The sequence below is a fragment of the Dendrobates tinctorius genome, unplaced genomic scaffold, assembly GCF_039654945.1.
Source record: "Dendrobates tinctorius isolate UK_male_01 unplaced genomic scaffold, ASM3965494v1 ptg000163l, whole genome shotgun sequence".
NCBI lineage: Eukaryota > Metazoa > Chordata > Amphibia > Anura > Dendrobatidae > Dendrobates > Dendrobates tinctorius.
Genome location: NW_027361830.1, coordinates 17,352,501 through 17,380,324, shown reverse-complemented (window position 1 = coordinate 17,380,324; position 27,824 = coordinate 17,352,501).

The following is a 27,824-nucleotide window of genomic DNA, read 5'->3' as shown; positions in this document are numbered from 1 at the left end:
TGATTCAATTACCACATGAGCAATACTAAGGAAATCCTGAAAACATGATCTGTTGGTGGGCCTTGAGGACTGGAGTTGGGGAACCCTGCACTAGAGGGTGCGGCACATTCATGACAAAATAATTTTAAAATTTAATTTTTTAGCTATAATAGTTTAAATATCATGATTGCTTATATATGTTGTTGGAAACAGCATGGGACAGACACTCTGTAATCACTATTCTCCCTTATGACACAATTGTTGAGTTTAGATGCATTGTTTTGGCAGCCAGAAGATTGCCATATACAATAAGTGCTACATTATGGTTTTAATATTGAAGTCTGTTCGTTATGCACTGACATGCATAAAACATAATGATTTAAAATGGTATATTCACAATATAGTACCAATAATTAAAACAGAAGTCATTCCATGCGATCTCAGTCTTTCTTTTGGAAGGACATTTCTGATTCATTTACTGATTTTTCTTGTAAACACTGATCACGCACAAAAATTATGTATTGCTTTATTTTATGCAAATTTGTGATATTTGACAATGAAATATGCAGTTATATTCCACCTATTAATATGCATAGTGCTGTTGATGCAGACTAAAAAATAAAGTCAGAAAATCAAAAATGTTTTTTTTAATCAGGCTACATGATTAACCCCTTTACCCCCAAGGGTGGTTTGCACGTTCATGACCGGGCCAATTTTTACAATTCTGACCACTGTCCATTTATGAGGTAATAACTCTGAAAGACTTCCATGGATCCCACTGATTCTGACAATCTTTTCTTGTGACATATTGTACTTTATGATAGTGGTAAAATTTCATTCAAATGACTTGCGTTTATTTGTGAAAAAAATGAAAATTTGGCAAAAATTTTGAAAATTTTGCAATTTTCCAATTTTTAATTTTTAAGGCCTTAAATCACAGAGATATGGCACACAAAAAACTTAATAAGTAACATTTCACATATGTTTACTTTACATTAGCACTATTTTGGAAGCAAAATTTTTTTTTGTTAGGAAGTTATAAGGGTTAAAATTTGACCAGCGATTTCTCATTTTTGCAACAACATTTCATTTTTAGGGACCACATCACATTTGAAGTCACTTTGAGGGGTCTATATGATAGAAAATACCCAAAAGTGACACCATTCTAAAAACTGCACCCCTCAAGGTGCTCAAAACCGCATTCAAGAAGTTTATTAACCCTTCAGGTGCTTCACAGGAATTCTTTGAGTGTTTAAAAAAAATGAACATTTAACTTTTTTCACAAAAAAATTATTTCAGGTCCAATTTTTTTTATTTTACCAATGGTAACAGGAGAAATTGGATTGCAAAAGCTATTGTGCAATTTCTCCTTAGTATGCTGATACCTGATATGTGTGGGGGAACCACTGTTTTGGCGCATGGCAGAGCTCAGAAGGGAAGGTGCGCCGTTTGACTTTTTCAATGCAAAATTGGCTGGAATTCAGATCGGAATGCCATGTCACGTTTGGAGAGTCCCTGATGTGCCTAAACAATGGAATCCCCCCATAAGTGACCCCATTTTGGAATCTAGACCCCAGAAGGAACTTATCTAGATATGTGGTGAGAACTTTGAACCCACAAGGGCTTCACAGAAGTTCATAACGTACAGCCGTACAATTAGAAAATCATATTTTTTTCCACAAAAATGATCTTTTCACCCCAATTTTTATTTTCCCAAGGGTATCAGGACCCTAAAAGTTATTGTGCAATTTGTCCTTAGTACACTGATACCCCATATGTGGGCTTAAAAAACTATTTGGGCGCATGGTAGAGCTCGGAAGGGAAGCAGTGCCATTTGACTTTTTTGGCTGAAATTGAGATCGGCCACCATGTCGCATTTGGAAAGCCCCTGATGTGCCAAAACAGTGGAAACCCCCCACAAATGACACTATTTTGGAGACTAGACCCCCCAATGAACTTACCTAGATGTGTAGTGAGCACTTTGAACCCCCAAGGGCTTCACAGAAGTTTATAACGTATAGCCATGCAATTAAAAAATCATTTTTTCCACAAAAATGATCTTTTCACCGTCAATTTTTATTTTTCTAAGGGTAATAGGACCACAAAAGTTATCGTGCAATTTGTCCTGAGTATGCTGATACCCCATATGTGGGGGTAAACCACTATTTGGGCGCATGGCAGAGCTCGGAAGGGAAGCAGCGCCATATGACTTTTATGGCTGGAATTAAGATCGGACATCATGTCACGTTTGAAAAGCCCCTGATGTGCCAAAACAGTGGAAACCCCCAACAAATGACACCATTTTGGAAACTAGACCCCCCCAAGGAACTTATCTAGATGTGTGGTGAGCACTTTGAACCCTCAAGGGCTTCACAGAAGTTTATAACGCCCGGGCGTGAAAATAAAAAAATCATATTTTTTCCACAAACATGATCTTTTAGTCCCCAATTTTATTATTTTCCCAAGGGTAACAGGAGAAAATGGACCCCAAAAGTTATTGTCCAATTTTTCCTGAGTATGCTGATTCCCCATATGTGGGAGAAAACTACTGTACAGGCACATGTCGTGGCTCGGAAGGGAAGTAGTGTCATTTTGGAATGCAGACTTTGATGGAATGGTCTGCGGGTGTCATGATGCCTTTGGAGAGCCTCTGATGTACCTAAACAGTGGAAAATCCCCACAATTGACCCCATTTTTGAAACTAGACACCCTAAGGAACTTATCTAGATGTGAGGTGAGAACTTAGAACCCCCAAGTGCTTCACAGAAGTTTATAATGCCCGGGCGTGAAAATAAAAAAATAATATTTTTTTTCCACAAACATGATATTTTTGCCCCCAATTTTTTATTTTCCTAAGGGTAACAGGAGAAATTGGACCCCAAAAGTTGTTTTGCAAGTTGTCCTGAGTAGGCTGATACCCCATATGTGGGGGTAAAACACTGTTTGGGCGCATGGCAGAGCTTGGAAGGGAAGAAGCACCATTTGACTTTTTCAACGCAGAATTGGCTGGAATTGAGATCAGATGACATGTTGCATTTGGAGAGCACCTGATGTGCCCAATTCTAACTCCAACCCTAACCCCAACACAACCCTAACCCTAATCTAAGCCCTAACCCTAGCCCTAACCCTAACTCTAACCCTAACCCTACCCCTAGCCCTAATGGGAAAATGGAAATAAATACATTTTTTAATTTTATTATTTTTCCCTAACTAAGGGGGTGATAAAGGGGATTTCATTTACTATTTATGGTGGGTTTTTATATTTGGCAGCTGTTGCATGCTAAAATACGCTTTTTATTGTAAAAATAGTTTTTACATCACCACATTTTGAGAGCTATAATTTTTCCATATTTTGTCCCACAGAGTCATGTGAGTTCTTATATTTTGTGGGACGAGTTGACATTTTTATTGGTACCATTTTCGGGCACATGACTTTTTTTTATCGCTTTTTATTCCGATTTTTGGGACGCAGAATGAACAAAAACCAGCATTTCTTTTGGGGGGTGCGTTTACACCGTTCCATGTGCGGTAAAATTGATAAAGCGGTTTTATTCTTCGGGTCAGTACGGTTACAGCGATACCTCATTTATTTTTTTTAAGTTTTGGCGCTTTTATGCACTGAAAACAATTTTATACAAAAAAAAATTATTTTTTTTCGCTTTATTCTGCGAGCTATAACTTTTTTATTTTTTCGCTGATGACACTGTGTGGTGGCTTATTTTTTGCGGGAAAAGATGACGTTTTCAGCGGTACCATGGTTATTTACAGTGGGGCAAAAAAGTATTTAGTCAGTGAGCAATAGTGCAAGTTCCACCACTTAAAAAGATGAGAGGCGTCTGTAATTTACATCATAGGTAGACCTCAACTATGGGAGACAAACTGAGAAAAAAAAATCCAGGAAATCACATTGTCTGTTTTTTTTTCATTTTATTTGCATATTATGGTGGAAAATAAGTATTTGGTCAGAAACAAAATTTCATCTCAATACTTTGTGATATATCCTTTGTTGGCAATGACAGAGCTCAAACGTTTTCTGTAAGTCTTCACAAGGTTGCCACACACTGTTGTTGGTATGTTGGCCCATTTCTCCATGCAGATCTCCTCTAGAGCAGTGATGTTTTTGGCTTTTCGCTTGGCAACACGGACTTTCAACTCCCTCCAAAGGTTTTCTATAGGGTTGAGATCTGGAGACTGGCTAGGCCACTCCAGGACCTTGAAATGCTTCTTACGAAGCCACTCCTTCGTTGCCCTGGCGGTGTGCTTTGGATCATTGTCATGTTGAAAGACCCAGCTACGTTTCATATTCAATGCCCTTGCTGATGGAAGGAGGTTTGCACTCAAAATCTCACGATACATGGCCCCATTCATTCTTTCATGTACCCGGATCAGTCGTCCTGGCCCCTTTGCAGAGAAACAGCCCCAAAGCATGATGTTTCCACCACCATGCTTTACAGTAGGTATGGTGTTTGATGGATGCAACTCAGTATTCTTTTTCCTCCAAACACGACAAGTTGTGTTTCTACCAAACGGTTCCAGTTTGGTTTCATCAGACCATAGGACATTCTCCCAAAACTCCTCTGGATCATCCAAATGCTCTCTAGCAAACTTCAGACGGGCCCGGACATGTACAGGCTTAAGCAGTGGGACACGTCTGGCACTGCAGGATCTGAGTCCATGGTGGCGTAGTGTGTTACTTATGGTAGGCCTTGTTACATTGGTCCCAGCTCTGCAGTTCATTCACTAGGTCCCCCCACGTGGTTCTGGGATTTTTGCTCACCGTTCTTGTGATCATTCTGACCCCACGGGGTGGGATTTTGCGTGGAGCACCAGATCGAGGGAGATTATCAGTGGTCTTGTATGTCTTCCATTTTCTAATTATTGCTCCCACAGTTGATTTCTTCACTCCAAGCTGGTTGGCTATTGCAGATTCAGTCTTCCCAGCCTGGTGCAGGGCTACAATTTTGTTTCTGGTGTCCTTTGACAGCTCTTTGGTCTTCACCATAGTGGAGTTTGGAGTCAGACTGTTTGAGGGTGTGCACAGGTGTCTTTTTATACTGATAACAAGTTTAAACAGGTGCCATTACTACAGGTAATGAGTGGAGGAAAGAGGAGACTCTTAAAGAAGAAGTTACAGGTCTGTGAGAGCCAGAAATCTTGATTGCTTGTTTCTGACCAAATACTTATTTTCCACCATAATATGCAAATAAAATGAAAAAAAACAGACAATGTGATTTTCTGGATTTTTTTTTCTCAGTTTGTCTCCCATAGTTGAGGTCTACCTATGATGTAAATTACAGACGCCTCTCATCTTTTTAAGTGGTGGAACTTGCACTATTGCTGACTGACTAAATACTTTTTTGCCCCACTGTATATCTGTCTTTTTGATCGCGCATTATTGCACTTTTTGTTCGGCGTTAAGATAATAAAGCATTATTTTTAGCTTTGTTTTTTATTTCTACTTTTTAAGCGGTTCAATAAACGGGTTAACTAATGGGACAGTTTTATAGGGTGGGTCGTTACGGATGTGGCGATGCTAAATATGTGTACTTTTATTGTTTTGGGGTTTTTTTATTTCCAAAAAATGAATTTATTAGGGAATATTTTTTTTTTAATTTATTTAGCGATTTTCTTATAAATTATCTTTACACTTTTTTTTAACTTTATTTCATTGTCCCAGGGGGGATATCACTGTCATGTGACAGATCGCTGATCTGTCACATCACAAATCGCCGTGACAGATCAGCGATCTGTCACAGGCAGTGCTGCAAGCTTCCTCATGCCGTCGCTTTGCAGGCATGAGGAAGCCACCTCCCTGCAGGCCCCCGAAGGTCCCCTCCACCATTTTGGATTCGGGGACCTGCAGGGAAGGAAGTCCCCGCAGCAGCGCTGCACATTGTGCTGCTGCAGGGGTCTCAGGGAAGCACGAAGGGAGCGCCCTCCCTGCCGATGCTTCCCTAAACCCCGGTAGACTGTGATCGTGTTTGATCGCAGTGTGCCAGGGGTTAACGTGTCGGGGGTGATCCGTGACTGCCCCTGACACATAGTGTCGGGTGTCAGCTGTGATAATCAGCTGATACCTGGCCGCGATCAGCGGCGGTCACCCTGTGAGCGCTGCTGATCGCGCTAGACGTACTATCCCGTCCATGGGCATAGAAGCCCGGGTCCCATGGACGGGATAATACGTCTCATGTTAGAAAGGGGTTAAAAAAAGCAAAAGCTGATCTTGCTTTTTTTTTCTCTTATTTTCTTTGTTTCGTTATTCCGTCTGATCAGCTTCAGACATGATTAACAGCATGTTCATCAGTAAACTTATCTGTTACATTGCTGTCTCAATTATTGTACATAATGTCCACAGAAAATGATGATGATTTGGTCATTTTTTTTATTGTAATTTTGTTTTCTTGTTTGTCATGCTTGACCGCAAACTGACGAAGGCCAGGTTGTTGGCCAAAACGTTTTTGCAGACTTCCTAAATAAAGTTCTTCTCCAATCTCATGAATACTAGAAGTTGAGTGCCAAGTTATTTTCATTATAGCATTTTAATAACATATGGCCATCTCAATGAAAGCCCGGCTACTGCGCAGAAATTAACTTTATTCCTCCCAGCAGCTTTTGGCTTTCAGGAACAAAGACACAGCCAGGGAAGCTTCAATCACCGGTTAGTACATAGTGAGTGTCAGGTGTAACCATGTCCTGGCACTGAGTGACAGCTGGCTCAGCAGTGATGCACTGCAGAAGCTGTCAGTCAGTGCCGGGGTGTGGATATAGCCACCATGTGTAACAAACTGAGCTGTGCCTAAAGTTGTTCAGGCTGTGCCTCAATAACTGAAAGCCGGAGTTCATTTCCTCAGAGTAGCTGAGCTTTCAATATGGTGGCCTCATAACTTTATAATGCTATTAATCTGCAAATTAACCCTATGTCTGTAAGTGAATAAAATTTAAGGATATGACCGTTTCCCCTTAACTATTTTTAAAATATTGTGCTGCAAGTAACACATCATTTGTGAATTGTATACATTTTTCTGAGAAAACAATTTACTGTCATGCATATTTTAGTGCATGCATTTGTAAGGAAAAGGGCTGTTTATATTCTCTGCTTGGCAAATTATAATTTTAAATAGACAGAATGAGGTAAGCCGTTAACATTTTGTGTCTAAACTCATAGAAATGATGTAGACATCAATAATTTCTATTGCCCTTTCTTGTTAATCCTTGAGTTGTAATCTTACTCTTGGCATAATAAACTTGAAGCTGCAATAATATATTTTTAGTATTCTTTGTGTGAACTGAATCTTCCTTCTGTAAAGTCAATTTATCTTTAGTTTTTTTAAGCTGTTCTTTTTTTCATCAGAACTTTGGTGAACGTCTATATAAAACGTCTTTGCTGCCGCTCTGCTGTCATTAATTATTACATGTTTGGAAAAGTTGGGTGGATGCCCAAAATAATGTCTTTCTGTAAAGTCTCTGTAGAGGCTTTTCTATGTTGGCTTCTATAGTTTCAGACATTAGCCCAACAAATGTATCAACAGGCTATAATGATATCAAAATGTTCCACAATCATCATTGCCTAAAACACAAATGAAAAACAGAATCCCAATAACCTTACAAATTTCGAATCCAACTTCATTACCATCTGTTGTTCGGCAAACATCACCATCTGCAACATTTTGCAGGATCACTGACACATACGTCTAGATTATCCTATTTGGACAAATCTGTAGCACAGGTATCTCTGCCTGCTGCCCCTCTTCCCCGGCAGAGATGCCAGCTTACTGCCACGGCCCCCATACCACAATTCCTCCTTCTTAACTCTCCTGATGCCTGGGCTGCGTGCAATGTGCACAGATCCCCGGGCACTGTGCTTAGGGCACGTGCGCTCCTTACTTCTTAAAGGGACTGCATGATGTCCTAAAGTGTACCCAGCCAATAACTATTTAACACATCTCCAGCATAGAGGTGCCTGAGCAATGTTGTTTGCCCTATGCATGCTTACTAGTTGTCCAGTCCCAGGTACCCATCAGTCAGCCTTCCTGCTCTGTACCTGTCTGTCTGTACTTGTTTGTCTATCTCAGTTTCAGCTGGTCCTGTCAGCATCTACCAGTACTCATCTGTGCATCAAGCGGTCTAGTCCTCACCTGCTTGGGCTCATCTGTACATCAGCCGGTCCAATCTGCATCTGTCATTTTTCATCTGTACATCAGCCAGTCCAGTTCACACCTGCCTGTGCTTTCCTGTACATGAGCAGGTCCAGTATGCACCTGCCAGAGCTCATGTTTGTGTCAACCCGTCCCCGTCTGCATCTGTGGTTCTTGTGTTACTACAGTGCCTAACAGCATCTACCATTCCTTCCTTTTGGCCATCCCTGCTTCCTGCCTCTATGGGGTCAGTTGCCATCTGCCCAAGATCTGTCCTGGTGTACCACCTGGTCCCACCTCCTTAGTCTTTCCTCGGATCGCAGTACCATATGCCGCTGTGTATTTGAGGTTGGATATGGTGAAGCAGCTAGTTATGCCCCTGTAGACTTTCCTTGGGCCTCAGAACAGTGGTTCCACCACCCAGCCCATTACAAAATCTTTACCTAGAAATCATGGTGTCACCTTTAGAAGGGTGCCTACAATATGAAATATTTTGGCCCCAAGCAGGTTGAGATTGTGCAGAAAAGCTCAAAATACGGAATTCTAAAAATAATTTTCTTCTTCCGGATCACCCCGAAGAAGTGTTCAAATGTAAAACACTGAAATGCCTATGTTGTCTTTCAATATTTCACAAAAAAGCATTTTTATTCATTGAATGAGGAAGAAATATTCCCTATAAAAGTCAACAAAATTTGTTATTTAACTTATAGAATGTCCGTGCAAAAAACAATACATTTGGAGTACGATACAACCTCTACATAAGAGAATGGATACACATAGATCAAATGTTCTAAAAGGTTGGTTTTCTTTCTCATTGTCTGCTAAAACATTGTGCAACACCTTATGATAGAAATTTGAATGTGCTAAAAATCATCCAGATTGAACACATACCCCCAAACATCCTCAACCATAATGAGCAACTGAATAGGAAAGAAGTACTCTGAATCTACAAACTTAATATACTGAAACCGTGGTGTCTGAATGAAGTAACAGACATTATTTAACAAACATATTTGTAAAAAAAAATTTTTTATTTATTTTATTTTTACATTTTTTTGTTTCCTTTTATACACAATAAATGTTTGTTAGCATTTTATCTAGTTTTCTTATGGTTTTTCTTATTGGCAAAATAATGGACATTCATTCATCTGTATTTGTGCTTATTTACTGTTACTCCCCTCTATTTGTCTATTCTATGTATACCCCCCTGCTCATAGAGTTGATCTACTTGACAGCCAGCTTTCCCAGTTAGCCAGCATTTCACCCACTGACCTACTTGCTATTTGCTCTCTCATGCATTGCAGTTAACTCAGAGGATGGGGAATTCCATTCCCATCATAGACATCATTGTAATAAACTGCCCATTGGACAATCAGTTCTTTCCCTCATACACTTAACATTGCACTGTTTTTTCACACCTTCCTTTTACGTTGCATTTTTTTCTACAACACAATTTGTTTTCTTTGAAAACATTTTTTTATTTTTTCTCTGCCCCAATTTTTCTCCCTTTTTTCTGTTATTCTTCTCTTTTTTTCTCTCTTTCTTCCCCACGTTTTTATTTTTTTCTTTATTTTCTTCTCTTTATTAATCTGTTTTTTCTCTATTTTCTTTCCTTGTTTTTCTTTGCTTTTTTCTTTCCTCTATTTTCTACAGGAAAACAACTTTTTCTTTCTTCTTTCACCTCTTCCTTCTTCCAGTCTTTCGTCATGCAGGACCATGGCTCACACCATTGAGATCCTGTCTCCCATCCCACCACTAGCAAAATATACCACGCACATGTTGGTTCTGTTCCATTTAATCTTTTCAATATTACCTTATTCGTTTTAGATAGATTATTTTCTTTTTGTCATTCTTCATTTTTATTATCATCTATAACCTTTTCTTACGATTTTATGTGGCTTTTATCATGACTTTTTTTGTGCAACAATATCTTATTCTGGTGATATGATTCAATAGGACCATATTTGAATCATACCTATTAATGTTCACACTTCTGGTTTGTCCTGATGTAGAAGTATATAACTTTAACTCATTGAATAAACCACATTTCTGCACTATTTTATTGCTTATGACTATATTTTCCTGTAGCACAGCTTTGACCCACTCCTCTCCAGCTTGAGATAAAGTTTCACGACACAGAATTCATAGTGTACTATTTGTTAGTTTACCAGATGAATTTAACTCTTTGTAGGAAACAGCAAATATTTTTGTTCTTATGCCAAAAAAAGCAAGTAAAGAAAATATCATTACTTGGGTGAAGCAAATAATCTATTTCAGAACATATACACAAGTGCTTCTCACAAAATGAGAACATCATCAAAAAGTTATTTCATTTCAGTTCTTCAATGCAAAAAATGAAACCCATAAATTATATAGAGTTATTACAGAGTGATCTATTTCAAGTGTTTATTTCTGTTAATGTTGATGATTATGGCTTACAGCCAATGAAAACCCGAAAGTCATTATCTCAGTAAATTAGAATGATTAACAAAAAACCCCTGCAAATTCTTCCTAAGCTTTTAAAAAGGTCCCTTAGTCTGTTTCAGTAGGCTCCACAATCATGGGGAAGACTGCTGATTTCACAGATGTCCAGACGGCAGTCACTGACACACTCCACAAGGAGGGTAAGCCACAAAAGGTGTACTTTATGTTCACATTTAAATGAAGAGAAAGGAAGCATTCCCACTGCTGTCCCTGCCGAAACTATCTCAGTCTAATATAAGGGTAGGCAAAATGCTATGAAAAACGGGCATTGCATTGGCTCAATGTAGGACATTGAGTTATCATTCTCTAATTATTGTCTGATAGTTCACTCCTTTGTAAGCAATTTTGGCACTTAATGGAACTGAGTTCCCATATCTATACATATGTATCAATTGACATCATAGGAATTCTAAAATATCTTTACTATAGTAGTATTGTATCTCTTCCATCCTTCCAATTATAGGAGGAATTTTATTTATTACAATATTTGGAGACTTACAATACACCAAAATTAATATATCAGAGAATTCTCTGTAACATTGGCAGTTTATCAATTTGGCAATCCATTTCATACCGGATGACAGTGTGCATGTGCTGCTTTCTGTGCACCACTATGACCGCACGCGTACCACGCTTGCTTATCACTGTGCATATCCAGGAAGCTCATTCTAAAGTGACGCGCAGCAGACGTGTCATGCATCGTCATGTCATCTCCATCACTGACCAGAGGGGGGTTTTTATTCGTGAATACCTTGTATACTTAGGCAACCGCCTCTCACCCTGACACACCCCTGGAAGAAGTGAGGCGAAACGTGCGTCTTGATGACTGGACACTGTATCTGACACCTCTCGTGTAATAATTAGCTTTCTTTCACTTTGAATTTTAACTCTATAATAGTCCCACTGCATTTCATTTTGTATCCATAGAGGATAGATATTTTGTACTACATCTATCTTTCTTGTGACTATTTTTGGTCAGTGGGCAGTGTGCAATATTTATATGTGCGATTTGAATACAAGAGACATGGATTTTCTCCTACTAAATCTATGCCATTTATGTATATGTAGCACATATTCTCTTGCTTACTGTCTAAAACAGGTATATTTATTCCACCATTATTTTTTTATATCAATTTATAAGTACTACTGCTAAATTTCCAATTACAGGACTGTGCTTGTCCTTGTATTTAATGTAATTCATTATTGGTATAAACCCCCAAAAATTATACAGGTTTTTTAGTGTACCTTCACTTATAACACAAAGATACCACCATCTGAATGTGGAATAATATTCTAAGGACACTTGACATTTTCAATAATAATTCATGGTGTACTTGCATTTATACTTAAGTTGATTTCCAAGAAGCCCTTGAATATATATGAGGTACAGTCAGCCATAGTTTCCTTTAGAGACATCTGTTTTTTTTGCATTTCTTATTGTTGTGTCATTTAGTATGTTTAAATAAAGAATGTTTCTTCTTAATTCTTATGGATCTCTTCTTTTGTTTGGGAGATCCCTTACCCTGAAAAAGGTGTGTATATATATATATATATATATATATATATATATATATATATATACACTCACTGGCCACTTTATTAGGTACACCTGTCCAACTGTGTGTTAAGACTTAATTTCTAATCAGCCAATCACATGGCGGCAACTCAGTGCATTTAGGCATGTAGACATGGTCAAGACAATCTCCTGCAGTTCAAACCGAGCATCAGTATGGGGAAGAAAGGTGATTTGAGTGCCTTTGAACGTGGCAAGATTGTTGGTGCCAGAAGGGCTGGTCTGAGAATTTCAGAAACTGCTGATCTACTGGGATTTTCACGCACAACCATCTCTAGGGTTTACAGAGAATGGTCCGAAAAAGAAAAAAAATCCAGTGAGCGGCAGTTCTGTGGCCGGAAATGCCATGTTGATGCCAGAGGTCAGAGGAGAATGGGCAGACTGGTTCGAGCTGATAGAAAGGCAACAGTGACTCAAATTGCCACCCGTTACAACCAAGGTAGGCAGAAGAGCATCTCTGAACGCACAGTGCGTCGAACTTTGAGGCAGATGGGCTACAGCAGCAGAAGACCACACTGGGTACCACTCCTCTCAGCTAAGAACAGGAAACTGAGGCTAAAATTTGCACAAGCTCATCGAAATTGGACAGTAGAAGATTGGAAAAACGTTGCCTGGTCTGATGAGTCTCGATTTCTGCTGCGACATTTGGATGGTAGGGTCAGAATTTGGCGTAAACAACATGAAAGCATGGATCTATCCTGCCTTGTATCAACGGTTCAGGCTGGTGGTGGTGGTGTCATGGTGTGGGGAATTTTTTCTGGGCACTCTTTGGGCCCCTTGGTACCAATTGAGCATCGTTGCAACGCCACAGCCTACCTGAGTATTGTTGCTGACCATGTCCATCCCTTTATGACCACAATGTACCCAACATCTGATGGCTACTTTCAGCAGGATAATGCGCCATGTCATAAAGCTCGAATCATCTCAGATTGGTTTCTTGAACATGACAATGAGTTCACTGTACTCAAATGGCCTCCTCAGTCACCAGATCTCCATCCAATAGAGCATCTTTGGGATGTGGTGGAACGGGAGATTCGCATCAGGGATGTGCAGCCGACAAATCTGCGCCAACTGTGTGATGCCATCATGTCAATATGGTCCAAAATCTCTGAGGAATGCTTCCAGCACCTTGTTGAATCTCTGCCACGAAGAATTGAGGCAGTTCTGAAGGCAAAAGGGGGTCCAACCCCTTACTAGCATGGTGTACCTAATAAAGTGGCCAGTGAGTGTATATTTTGTATTGAGAAGTGACATGTATGGATATTTATTTGGACAAATTTGTTGATGACTGCACTCAGATGAGGTAGCAAAAAGTGTAAGAAAGATTCCCTTTAACAGTAAATTCAACTCAGCTACAACTACAGGTGCATCTCATAATATTAGAATATCATCGAAAAGTTAATTTATTTCAGTTTTTCATTACAAAATGTGAAACTCATATATTATATCAAGTCATTACAAACAGAATGATCTATTTCAAATGTTTATTTCTGTTAATGTTGATGATTATCGCTTACAGCCAATGAAAACCCAAAAGTCATTATCTCAGTAAATAAGAATAATTTATAACACCATCTTGAAAAAATGATTTTAAAATCAGAAATGTTGGCCTACTGAAATGTATGTTTAGAAAATGCACTCAATACTTGATCGGGGCTCCTTTGGCATCAATTACTGCCTCAATGCGGCATGGCATGGAGGCGATCAGCCTGTGGCATTGCTGAGGTGTTATGGAAGCCCAGGTTGCTGTGATAGCAGCCTTCAGCTCATCTGCATTGTTGGGTCTGGTGTCTCTCATCTTCCTCTTGACAATGCCGCATTCATTCTCTGTGGGGTTAAGGTCAGATGAGTTTGCTGGCCAATCAAGCACAGTGAAACTGTTGTTTTTAAACCAGGTATTGGTACATTTGGCAGTGTGGACAGGTGCCATGTCCTGTTGGAGAATTAAATTTCCATCTACAAAAAGCTTGTCGGCAGAGGGAAGCATGAAGTGTTCTAAAATTTCCTGGTAGACGGCTGCACTGACTTTGGTCTTGATAAGACACAGTGGAACTACACCAGGCAGTTGACATGGCTCCCCAAACCATCATTGATTGTGGAAACTTCACACTTCCAGCAAGACAATGACTCAAAACATACAGACAAGGCAACAAAGGAGTAACTCAAAAAGAAGCACATTAAGGTCATGGAATGGCCTAGCCAGTCTCCAGACCTTAATCCCATGGAAAACTTAAGGAGGGAGATGAAGCTCCGAGTTGACAAGCAATAGCCACAAAATCTAAATGATTTAGAGATGATCTGCAAAGAGGAGTGGACCGAAATTCCTCCTGATGAGTGCGCAAACCTCATCATCAACTTCAAAAAAGTCTGTCTGCTGTGCTTGCCAACAAGAGTTTTGCCACCAAGTATTAAGTCTTGTTTGCCAGCGGGATCAAATACTTATTTCTCACTTTATATAATTCATACAATGTGATTTTCTAGATTTTATTTTTTTATATTCTATCTCTCAATGTTAAAATTAACCTACCCTTAAAGTTATAGACTGTTCATGTCTTTGTCAGTGGGCAAACTTACAAAATCAGCAAGGGATCAAATAATTCATTCCTTCACTGTAATGTCTGTCAGACTTACTGGTTGTATACAGAGAAAATTAGATTATATTTTCCCTACAACTGAACACTTCCAGTCATTGGGTGGCTTCAGGTGGATGTTGCAGTCAACACTGATTACACAGTGAGCACTCTGTAAAATGTGATCATTTCAATCACTGCATAGCCTTTTCTGCACACATTTGCTACAGGGTTGTATGCCAGAGGGAGTGATTACAGTGCACTCATTATATAGTGAGTGGTTACTCTTATAGCTCCCGCCACCACTCCAATGACCCAGAAGCAAGTGCCTGCAGGAGAATTTAACTTCATTTTCTCCCTGTAGTCGCAGTGCCATTACACTATCAAACATGATTAAAATGATTAAAATGCTTTTTACCTACAGACTACCACTATATCTGTTAGGTTCCATTTAAAAAATTGTTTCCTGCAAAACAAAGGTTTGCCTTGTCATGCATGGTGGGCACATATAAATTGGTTTATTTGGGAGCACAATATATCAATTTTCTAAGAAAAGTCTAAACAGAAGGGATTCATATATTCCGCGCAATCTTAGCCGATATATGTATTCATATAATATAAATTGTCTCTTAAATTGTACATGAGTAAACATTTTTTTTTTTTTAAATGAGAGCATAGGAGTAACATTCATTACTGTAAAACTGGTAAAAAATGCACTTTAATGATCTGAATTATGTATAGTAGAGTAGAAAAAGATACAATTCCAGACAGTAAAACAAAAAGAAGGCCTGGCACATAGAACATCTCAATATTTTCTACCCTTAATGAGATCCTGTCCATATGTTTATTTCTATTTTTCCTAATTACCAGGTTGTCAAATCACTGAATAAAATATGAAAATATTTTATGATTATCCATTTCTTTATTTATGTTCAAAATTTGCATATTTTATACAACTCTTCTTTTTAGATCATATTACAAAAAAAAGATTTAAATACAAATCTTCCATTTTTACAACTAACATGTGCTGGATGTGGCATCTGCAACAATATATACAGAATGGTCTGTATAAACACTTCAGTGTACCCTTATACAAAGTGGGATTTTAATGAATATTTTTAGACAATGTTAGCAAGACACTTTTCAAATAAAAAAAAATAGGAAATGATAATGTTGCCTCTTTTCCATGATCCAGGCACATAAAACAATACAAGGTATTTTGATTTTAGTACAATCAAAATCATGTTTTTCACCATTTTTCTTCTCTTTTGAATTAAGCTTTTCAAATGTTATTGACCTCCCAGTGTCACAGGCTTACCGCAACATCGTAGATCCAGAATACCACAGCGTATGATTGCTACTACTCTGGAGCTGAGAAGTAGCACTTCTCCTTCATATTAAATGTGTTTAATTCTTCTGGCAGAACAGGGGTTGATCGGCCATGTTGGAAATCCCTGTGCTAACAGCTGTGCTTGGTTAGCCACTCCTTTTCCCTTTATAATCTGGGCTCTGTTACAAATCCTCATCAGTGCTAGCATTTGTAGCAAGGCTAATGGTGGAAGAGGAGTACAAATGAGAAGGAGAATTGAAGGAGTTATTAGTGACTGTTGCTTGGTTTGTATGTGTGGTAATCCCTTATCCTTCTCTGTTTTTTTTAATTCCCCTACCTTCACACCCCAGTGAATTACTCTGTTATGTGTGAGTGAATATTTTGTATGCCTGGGATTTTCTGTTAACACTTGTCAGTGTTGCCTTGTTTGTCTGGTTGGTGAACTGCAGTTCACAGTAGTGCCCCCTCTTCCCTGAGTGAGGGAAGAGAACAAAAGGAATGCTAATTTAGGAGATAAGGCAAGGGTGGATCCATGGCATCTTCGCCATCTAAAGTATACCAGGGAACAGGGCGAGCTAGGGCAGTGTTAGGGACAGAGAAGTATCCGCTGGTCCTGGGTCACCCGACAGCTGTGTCGTGACATCCGGGCCTTCCAAATAAAGCTGCCGTTAGATAGATGAGCAATTCAGGCACAATTTGCATTTGCCAGCTTGCGAGAATTTTCTGGAGGAGGAGTTGCACAGGAGGAAACACAGATCAAGGGACAAACCAAATGTGAGAGGAAGCTGAAAAATATACTGGGAAAATTTTAAGGGAAATCTGTCACCACCTGGATTTTACAACCTAATCTGAAAGCAGCATAATGTAGAGACAGAGACCTTAGTTCCAGCAATATGGCTGGACTGCTTTCTGTAGTAATCCTGTATTTCAGCATATTATCCCTGGAGGAATAGAAGACAGTCTGCCATGTAATAACCCTGCCCCCACTATAGACAGACAGATTTCTGCCTATGTAGAGTGTACACAGAAAGTTACCAATCAGTAGTGTGGACGGGGTTAAAGAGAACCCATCATTCAGAGAACTACTAGATCAGCAGATAAAACAGTGATTTTATCAAAACTGCAGAAAACAACACTGTACGTGATACATTGCTGGAATCAGGGTCTCTGTAGCTAGAATCATAGAATCATAGAATCGTAGAGTTGGAAGGGACCTCCTGGGCCATCTGGTCCAACCCCCTGCTCAAAGCAGGATTCGCTAAATCATCCCAGTCAGATGTCTGTCCAGCCTCTGTTTGAAGACATCCATTGAAGGAGAACTCACCACTTCTCGTGGCAGCTTGTTCCACTCATTGATCACTCTGTCAAAAAGTTTTTTCTAATATCTAATCTGTGTCTCCTCCCATTCAGTTTCATCCCATTGCTTCTAGTCTTTCCTTGTGCAAATGAGAATAAAGATGATCCTTCTACAATGTGACAGCCCTTGAGATATTTGTAGACAGCTATTAAGTCTCCTCTCAGTCTTCTCTTTTGCAAACTAAACAATCCCAAATCCTGCAACCTTTCCTCATAAGACAGGGTTTGCAGACCGGTCACCATTCTGGTTGCTCTTTTCTGAACTTGCTCCAGTTTGTTGATGTCTTTTTTAAAATGTGGTGCCCAAAACTGGACACAATATTCCAGATGAGGTCTGACCAAAGAGGAGTAGAGGGAAAAAATGACTGATCTAGACTGTATGCTTCTGTTAATACATCCTAGAATTGCATTTGCTTTTTTTGCTGCTGCATCACACTGTTGACTCATATTCAGTTTGTGATCTATTAGTATACCCAAGTCTTTTTCACATGTGCTGTTGCTTAGGCCTATTCCTCCCATTCTGTATATGCTTTTTTCATTTTTACTGCCCAGATGTAGTACTTTGCATTTGTCCCTGTTAAAAACCATTCTGTTAGTTGCTGCCCAGTTCTCCAGTTTATTTATATCTTTTTGAATCCTCTCTCTCTCTTCTCTAGTATTAGCTATCCCTCCTAGCTTTGTGTCATCAGCGAATTTAATCAGTTTACCCTCAATTCCTTCATCTAAATCGTTGATAAAGATGTTGAACAATACAGGGCCCAGGACAGAGCCCTGTGGTACCCCACTTGAGACATTCTTCCAACTGGATGTGCAGCCATTTACGACCACTCTTTGGGTCCGATCACTAAGCCAGTTATGAATCCACCTAACAGTTGCCTTGTCCATTCCATACTTAGTCATTTTTTCAATAAGGATTGTATGAGATACTTTGTCAAATGCTTTGCTGAAGTCAAGATATACTATATCTACAGCATTTCCTTGATCCACCCAATCAGTGATTCCGTCATAGAAGGAAATTAAGTTAGTCTGACATGACTTATTAGTTACAAACCCATGCTGACTCTGTTTAATCACTTCATTCTTATCCAGGTACTGACATACATGTTGTTTAATAATTTGTTCAAAGATCTTTCCTGGTATAGAAGTCAGACTCACCGGCCTATAGTTGCCTGGGTCCACCTTCTTCCCCTTTTTGAAGATAGGAACAACATTTGCTCTTCTCCAGTCTTCTGGGACTTCTCCTGTTCTCCAAGAATTTTCAAATATTATGGAGAGGGATTCAAAAATTTCTTCTGCTATCTCCTTCAGTACTCTGGGGTGTAATTCATCTGGACCTGGAGACTTGAATTCATTTAGGTTAGCTAAGTGTTTCCTCACTATCTTTCTGTTTATAGATATCCTGGATTCTTCTATACCCTTAATAGGACAGTGAAGAACAGTTGATGTCACATTTCCTTTCTGAGAGAAAACAGATGCAAAATAGGAATTTAAAAGTTCGGCCTTCTCAACATCCTGTCTTACCATTTCATCATTTTCATCCTGTAAAAATCCTTTGACTTTTCTTTTACTTTTGACATATCCCCAAAATCCTTTATTATTGCTTTTGACATCTCTTGCAAGCCTCAATTCATTGTCAGCTTTAGATAATCTGATTTGTGCCCTGCAGGTTCTACAGACAGCATTATATTCTTCTTTAGATATGCCTCCCTCTTTCCATTTTATAAACATTTTTTTCTTCCTTTTTAGCATGTGCTTAAGTTCTGTGTTCATCCATCCTGGCTTCCTTAAATGCTTCCTATTCTTCCTTCTTTTCGGAATTGTTAACAATTGTGCTTTGAGAATTTCATTTTTCAAGATTTCCCATCCTTCCTGGACATTTTTGTCTTTAAGGATATCCAGCCATTGGATCCCTCCAATTCTCTTTCTGAATCCCTTAAAATCTGCCTTTCTGAAATCTAACCTTGACGTCTGAGTCTTCACAGGTCTTCCTCCTCTAGTTATCCAAAATTCTAAAATAGCATGGTCGCTACCTCCTAGGGTCCCAGCCACTTTTACCTCCTCAACCATTTCCTCCCTGTTTATAAGGATTAGATCCAAGAAAAAACAAAAAAACTGAACTGAAGTAGAATTGAATGACATGCATGATGTAAAAGCATGTTCACATTGGCCATAAAAGCAAGCAAAACCAAAGGGAAAAAAAAAAAAAAAAAAAAAAACAATGTATGCATATACCCTAATAAAAATAAATAAGTAAAAAAGCAAGTGCATTAAATAACATAGGGTACTTAGTAAACACTATTTTGATCAAAAAAGTATAAAGCTGTCCCACCACGACAAGGTGTACCCATTTGAGACAGTAACTACACTAACGGTTAAAACCTACCTAGTGTGAATAGTAGCAGAGTCTCTGGGTCCCAAACGGACACCCAGCTTCAGAGGGACTAAATAAACTACACAGCTCAGTAGAATGGAGGCCACACCCTATTTGTACTGAATACAAAAATGCTGAAGAAAAAACAAAAAAACTGAACTGAAGTAGAATTGAATGACATGCATGATGTAAAAGCATGTTCACATTGGCCATAAAAGCAAGCAAAACCAAAGGAAAAAAAAAAAAAACAATGTATGCATATACCCTAATAAAAATAAATAAGTAAAAAAGCAAGTGCATTAAATAACATAGGGTACTTAGTAAACACTATTTTGATCAAAAAAGTATAAAGCTGTCCCACCACGACAAGGTGTACCCATTTGAGACAGTAACTACACTAACGGTTAAAACCTACCTAGTGTGAATAGTAGCAGAGTCTCTGGGTCCCAAACGGACACCCAGCTTCAGAGGGACTAAATAAACTACACAGCTCAGTAGAATGGAGGCCACACCCTATTTGTACTGAATACAAAAATGCTGAAGAAAAAACAAAAAAACTGAACTGAAGTAGAATTGAATGACATGCATGATGTAAAAGCATGTTCACATTGGCCATAAAAGCAAGCAAAACCAAAGGAAAAAAAAAAAAAAAAAAAAAAAAAAAAAACAATGTATGCATATACCCTAATAAAAATAAATAAGTAAAAAAGCAAGTGCATTAAATAACATAGGGTACTTAGTAAACACTATTTTGATCAAAAAAGTATAAAGCTGTCCCACCACGACAAGGTGTACCCATTTGAGACAGTAACTACACTAACGGTTAAAACCTACCTAGTGTGAATAGTAGCAGAGTCTCTGGGTCCCAAACGGACACCCAGCTTCAGAGGGACTAAATAAACTACACAGCTCAGTAGAATGGAGGCCACACCCTATTTGTACTGAATACAAAAATGCTGAAGAAAAAACAAAAAAACTGAACTGAAGTAGAATTGAATGACATGCATGATGTAAAAGCATGTTCACATTGGCCATAAAAGCAAGCAAAACCAAAGGAAAAAAAAAAAACAATGTATGCATATACCCTAATAAAAATAAATAAGTAAAAAAGCAAGTGCATTAAATAACATAGGGTACTTAGTAAACACTATTTTGATCAAAAAAGTATAAAGCTGTCCCACCACGACAAGGTGTACCCATTTGAGACAGTAACTACACTAACGGTTAAAACCTACCTAGTGTGAATAGTAGCAGAGTCTCTGGGTCCCAAACGGACACCCAGCTTCAGAGGGACTAAATAAACTACACAGCTCAGTAGAATGGAGGCCACACCCTATTTGTACTGAATACAAAAATGCTGAAGAAAAAACAAAAAAACTGAACTGAAGTAGAATTGAATGACATGCATGATGTAAAAGCATGTTCACATTGGCCATAAAAGCAAGCAAAACCAAAGGAAAAAAAAAAAAAACAATGTATGCATATACCCTAATAAAAATAAATAAGTAAAAAAGCAAGTGCATTAAATAACATAGGGTACTTAGTAAACACTATTTTGATCAAAAAAGTATAAAGCTGTCCCACCACGACAAGGTGTACCCATTTGAGACAGTAACTACACTAACGGTTAAAACCTACCTAGTGTGAATAGTAGCAGAGTCTCTGGGTCCCAAACGGACACCCAGCTTCAGAGGGACTAAATAAACTACACAGCTCAGTAGAATGGAGGCCACACCCTATTTGTACTGAATACAAAAATGCTGAAGAAAAAACAAAAAAACTGAACTGAAGTAGAATTGAATGACATGCATGATGTAAAAGCATGTTCACATTGGCCATAAAAGCAAGCAAAACCAAAGGAAAAAAAAAAAAAAAACAATGTATGCATATACCCTAATAAAAATAAATAAGTAAAAAAGCAAGTGCATTAAATAACATAGGGTACTTAGTAAACACTATTTTGATCAAAAAAGTATAAAGCTGTCCCACCACGACAAGGTGTACCCATTTGAGACAGTAACTACACTAACGGTTAAAACCTACCTAGTGTGAATAGTAGCAGAGTCTCTGGGTCCCAAACGGACACCCAGCTTCAGAGGGACTAAATAAACTACACAGCTCAGTAGAATGGAGGCCACACCCTATTTGTACTGAATACAAAAATGCTGAAGAAAAAACAAAAAAACTGAACTGAAGTAGAATTGAATGACATGCATGATGTAAAAGCATGTTCACATTGGCCATAAAAGCAAGCAAAACCAAAGGAAAAAAAAAAAAAAAAACAATGTATGCATATACCCTAATAAAAATAAATAAGTAAAAAAGCAAGTGCATTAAATAACATAGGGTACTTAGTAAACACTATTTTGATCAAAAAAGTATAAAGCTGTCCCACCACGACAAGGTGTACCCATTTGAGACAGTAACTACACTAACGGTTAAAACCTACCTAGTGTGAATAGTAGCAGAGTCTCTGGGTCCCAAACGGACACCCAGCTTCAGAGGGACTAAATAAACTACACAGCTCAGTAGAATGGAGGCCACACCCTATTTGTACTGAATACAAAAATGCTGAAGAAAAAACAAAAAAACTGAACTGAAGTAGAATTGAATGACATGCATGATGTAAAAGCATGTTCACATTGGCCATAAAAGCAAGCAAAACCAAAGGAAAAAAAAAAAAAAAAACAATGTATGCATATACCCTAATAAAAATAAATAAGTAAAAAAGCAAGTGCATTAAATAACATAGGGTACTTAGTAAACACTATTTTGATCAAAAAAGTATAAAGCTGTCCCACCACGACAAGGTGTACCCATTTGAGACAGTAACTACACTAACGGTTAAAACCTACCTAGTGTGAATAGTAGCAGAGTCTCTGGGTCCCAAACGGACACCCAGCTTCAGAGGGACTAAATAAACTACACAGCTCAGTAGAATGGAGGCCACACCCTATTTGTACTGAATACAAAAATGCTGAAGAAAAAACAAAAAAACTGAACTGAAGTAGAATTGAATGACATGCATGATGTAAAAGCATGTTCACATTGGCCATAAAAGCAAGCAAAACCAAAGGAAAAAAAAAAAAAACAATGTATGCATATACCCTAATAAAAATAAATAAGTAAAAAAGCAAGTGCATTAAATAACATAGGGTACTTAGTAAACACTATTTTGATCAAAAAAGTATAAAGCTGTCCCACCACGACAAGGTGTACCCATTTGAGACAGTAACTACACTAACGGTTAAAACCTACCTAGTGTGAATAGTAGCAGAGTCTCTGGGTCCCAAACGGACACCCAGCTTCAGAGGGACTAAATAAACTACACAGCTCAGTAGAATGGAGGCCACACCCTATTTGTACTGAATACAAAAATGCTGAAGAAAAAACAAAAAAACTGAACTGAAGTAGAATTGAATGACATGCATGATGTAAAAGCATGTTCACATTGGCCATAAAAGCAAGCAAAACCAAAGGAAAAAAAAAAAACAATGTATGCATATACCCTAATAAAAATAAATAAGTAAAAAAGCAAGTGCATTAAATAACATAGGGTACTTAGTAAACACTATTTTGATCAAAAAAGTATAAAGCTGTCCCACCACGACAAGGTGTACCCATTTGAGACAGTAACTACACTAACGGTTAAAACCTACCTAGTGTGAATAGTAGCAGAGTCTCTGGGTCCCAAACGGACACCCAGCTTCAGAGGGACTAAATAAACTACACAGCTCAGTAGAATGGAGGCCACACCCTATTTGTACTGAATACAAAAATGCTGAAGAAAAAACAAAAAAACTGAACTGAAGTAGAATTGAATGACATGCATGATGTAAAAGCATGTTCACATTGGCCATAAAAGCAAGCAAAACCAAAGGAAAAAAAAAAAAAAAACAATGTATGCATATACCCTAATAAAAATAAATAAGTAAAAAAGCAAGTGCATTAAATAACATAGGGTACTTAGTAAACACTATTTTGATCAAAAAAGTATAAAGCTGTCCCACCACGACAAGGTGTACCCATTTGAGACAGTAACTACACTAACGGTTAAAACCTACCTAGTGTGAATAGTAGCAGAGTCTCTGGGTCCCAAACGGACACCCAGCTTCAGAGGGACTAAATAAACTACACAGCTCAGTAGAATGGAGGCCACACCCTATTTGTACTGAATACAAAAATGCTGAAGAAACCTTGACGTCTGAGTCTTCACAGGTCTTCCTCCTCTAGTTATCCAAAATTCTAAAATAGCATGGTCGCTACCTCCTAGGGTCCCAGCCACTTTTACCTCCTCAACCATTTCCTCCCTGTTTATAAGGATTAGATCCAAGGTAGCAGTTCCCCTTGTTTTCTCCCGTACCTTTTGGAAGATAAAGTTGTCAGCAAGAGAGGATAAGAATTTCCTTGACCTGTTAGTTTTGCCTGAGAGAGATTCCCAACAAATGTCTGGATAGTTGAAATCTCCCATGACAACAATGTCATATTTTTGGGAGAACTTGACCATTTGATGCATAAAGAGTTCATCCATATCTTCAGCTTGCACAGGTGGACTGTAGTAAATGCCTACAATGGTGTCCTTTCCATTGTTCTGTCCTTGTATTCTTACCCAAACAGTTTCCACAGAACTCCCAGTCTCTGAAGCTTCAATCTCTGTGCAGATATACGCGTTTCTAACATACAATGCGACACCCCCTCCTCGTTTATCAAGTCTGTTTCTTGCAAATAAGTTGTATCCTTCTAGTCTTGTATTCCAATCATGTGTATTGTCCCACCAAGTTTCAGTGATTCCAATGACATCATATTTCTTTTCCTGCGTTAGTAGTTCCAATTCTCCTTTTTGTTGCCCATGCTTTGTGCATTAGTATAGAAACATTTTAGTTTGTGATTGGTTTCTCTTTCTCCAATATTTTTATTAATTAGATTCTTTTGTCTTTGTTCTTCCTGTTCTTCCTTTCCACTTCTAATAGCAGAGTTCTCAATAGCAATAGCTACATCATGCAGTACTCAGATGGGGTAGAAAAAAATCAGGTTTTCCTTTAAGGTAGCACAGGGATATTATATTAAAGGGAATCTCTCATTAAGATCACTCCCCTCAAAAAGTCACATTTATTTATATGCAGGTCTTTGAAAAGTAAATCCTTGACACTACTCTGTCTTCAGCCTGTTGGTGCATTCTTAGTGTAATTACATTTTTAACTTGCATGCAAATGAGGTATCAATTTCTCTGGGCATGACAGAGCACTTGAGACACTGGCTCTGAAGGTTGTTTCTTGGCACCCGCCCTCTTTTCTTAATTAATAGTTCACTGTCTGATTTCCTTGCCTGATATCTGATGTTGCACAGGCAGTAAGCTATCAATCAAGCTTAAGAGGCTGGTGCTAGGTGGGTAGCACACTTGGCATATTGCTAAGTTTTTAACACTAAGGTTCAGATACTGCTTTAAAGAAGGCTACTACGTGCGATATAACGCAATTTTTTTAAAGTACTAAATTAAAGGAATTGTGTAATTGCATAAACTTTTGTATATTTTAGCTTACAAAGGACAAGTACATATAAAGATTACATACTTTTAAAGATTAAGTACTTATAAAGATTAAGTACATATACTCAAATCCTCACCAAGGAGCTTTTAAATATCATCCATCTGGATGGTCCCTTGTAAAAGCTGCGGCGAAACGCGCTTTGGGCACAGCGGTCTGAGCGGTAAGCAGTCTCCACCTTCACTGTGCACTTATGTCTCTTATCCTATCTATGCACTAGTCACTTTATACCATTTGTCTGCTGTATTGCTGTGATGGTATTTATATATATTCCAGTTATAAGTCTATTTTTTTCCATCTTGTCTGCACTAACCTGACAATACTTTACTATTAATTCTAGATAGACATTGTCATAATTTTTAGTGTTATATACAAGTTCTTGTGGATAAGCGCATATTTTTGATTTGGGCATTGTTGCACCTGGCAATACTTTACTATTGAATATTCCATAGATGTTGACATAATTTTTAGTGCCAGATATATTTTATACCAATCCATTTTTTTCCCCTTTTTTCTGTGCAACATGTAATATATTGGCTGCTAATTGAACACTGTATTGTATTTGTGTAATTATTTGCCGCTCTCCGCATTATTTATCTGTTGAGAAATTTCTATGGTATTGTTTAGTCATTTGTATACTATAATAAATATGGAAACAAATATATATCTTTGTTGTGAATCCTCCTTATACGTGTATCAGTCTTAAATAGGTTCATAACTACTTTTTGTCATTTTTACTGTATATATATATATACTAAGGTTCGGATACTGCTTTAAAGAAGGATACTGCGTGAGGTATACACAATTTCTTTTCAAAGTACTAAATTAAAGGAATAGTGTAATTGCATAAACTTTTGTTTATTTTAGCATACAAAGGTTAAGTACATATAAAGATTAAATACTTATAAAGATTAAGTACATATACTCAAATCATCACTAAGGAGCTTTTAAATACCATCCATCTGGAATATCAGAGAAGTAAGCACCAACACAGAGAACTAAAAAATTTACAAAATTGCATTGGCGTCCGCAAATAAGCAGGCATTACAACACTGTACATGTATAAGCGCAGGTATCCATCTTTTTGCTTCTATCTTCGTCATATTTCTCTGGTATTATATAGTGATTTGCTCTATGTGAAAAGCGCCCGTTACACATAGCGATATCGCTAGCAATATCGCTGTAACGTCACCGATTTTGTGACATAGCAGCAATATCGCTATGTCTGATACTTACCTCCGACCGGCTCCCCTGCTGGTTATTGCTGATCGCGCAAGAACGTCCTGGACCATTTCTCGTCGGGCGCTTCCTGCTGGGCTTCCTGCGGCGGCGACGAGCGACGCGTGGACGCGGGCGGGAGGACGTCAGGATCGCCTCGTCTGACAGGTAAATAGCGACCCCCGACAGCTGCTATGTCGCTGGTGAGATCTGCCTGTTTGACAGCTCACTAGCGACCACTTAGCGATGCACCAGCGATCCATATCGTTGTCGGGATCGCTGGTGCATCGCTAAGTGTAATGGTACCCTAACTCTGTTTCAGTCTTGCCCTCTGGTGGACAGCTTTTGGGATAAGATGAATTAGAGATACCAGGCAAGCATCAGACAATGGGGCAATAAACCCACACAATTCAAAAGCTCCCAAGATAACATAAGTGCCCAGCAGGCAGAGGTTAAATAAACCTCCATGTTTTACAATAACAAACAAAAAACAGAACTATTTGTGAGGTAAAAATTTCTGACAATGAAGTAAACAGTTCTTGAGATTGTATCACCATGAGCATTGTCTGTCTGTAAATGTGTGACCAGCAATGCTACTCTGTCTTGGTCTGAATGCATTCTGTATATTTCAATGTGGACGCCAAATATTCATTTTTATGTTCACACTACACTTGGGTAATGTGATTTTAATGTAAATTACAAGGGAATGCTGCAACATATAGAGCTATATTAAGGTAGCGATTAACTTACATTTTAAAGAACTGTATACGCATATGTAAGGTTTGAGAAGTTAATATTCCTGACAGATTTCCTTTACAGCACCACGTCAGCATTTTTTCCCACCACTGGAGTGGTGCCACTAATCTAAGCTCCCGGACTTTAGTAACATACTGATCAGCTGCCATCTTCAGCTCTTCTCAGCACTGCTAAGGTCCCATGTCAGAAAATCATGACAGCAAATTCTGGCATTCAGAGAAACTCTCAATGCAAGTCTATGAGAACCGGGTTTTTGTTCTCCTAGACATATTGTGGCTGGTAAGGGTAATACTAAGGGCAGAAAACTTAGATTAGTGGCACTCCTCTAGTAGTAAAATGAAAAAACAAAACACTGGAGTGCTGCTTTAGCAAAACACTGGCCATGCAGACTGCAGTTTTTAGAGCTTTTATAATAGTAAGCATATGAAGGGAAAGTGGCACTCACTAAATCAATGAAACAAATAAAAAGTCCTGTATTCCTTAAGCCCCCGTTACACACTGCGATATCG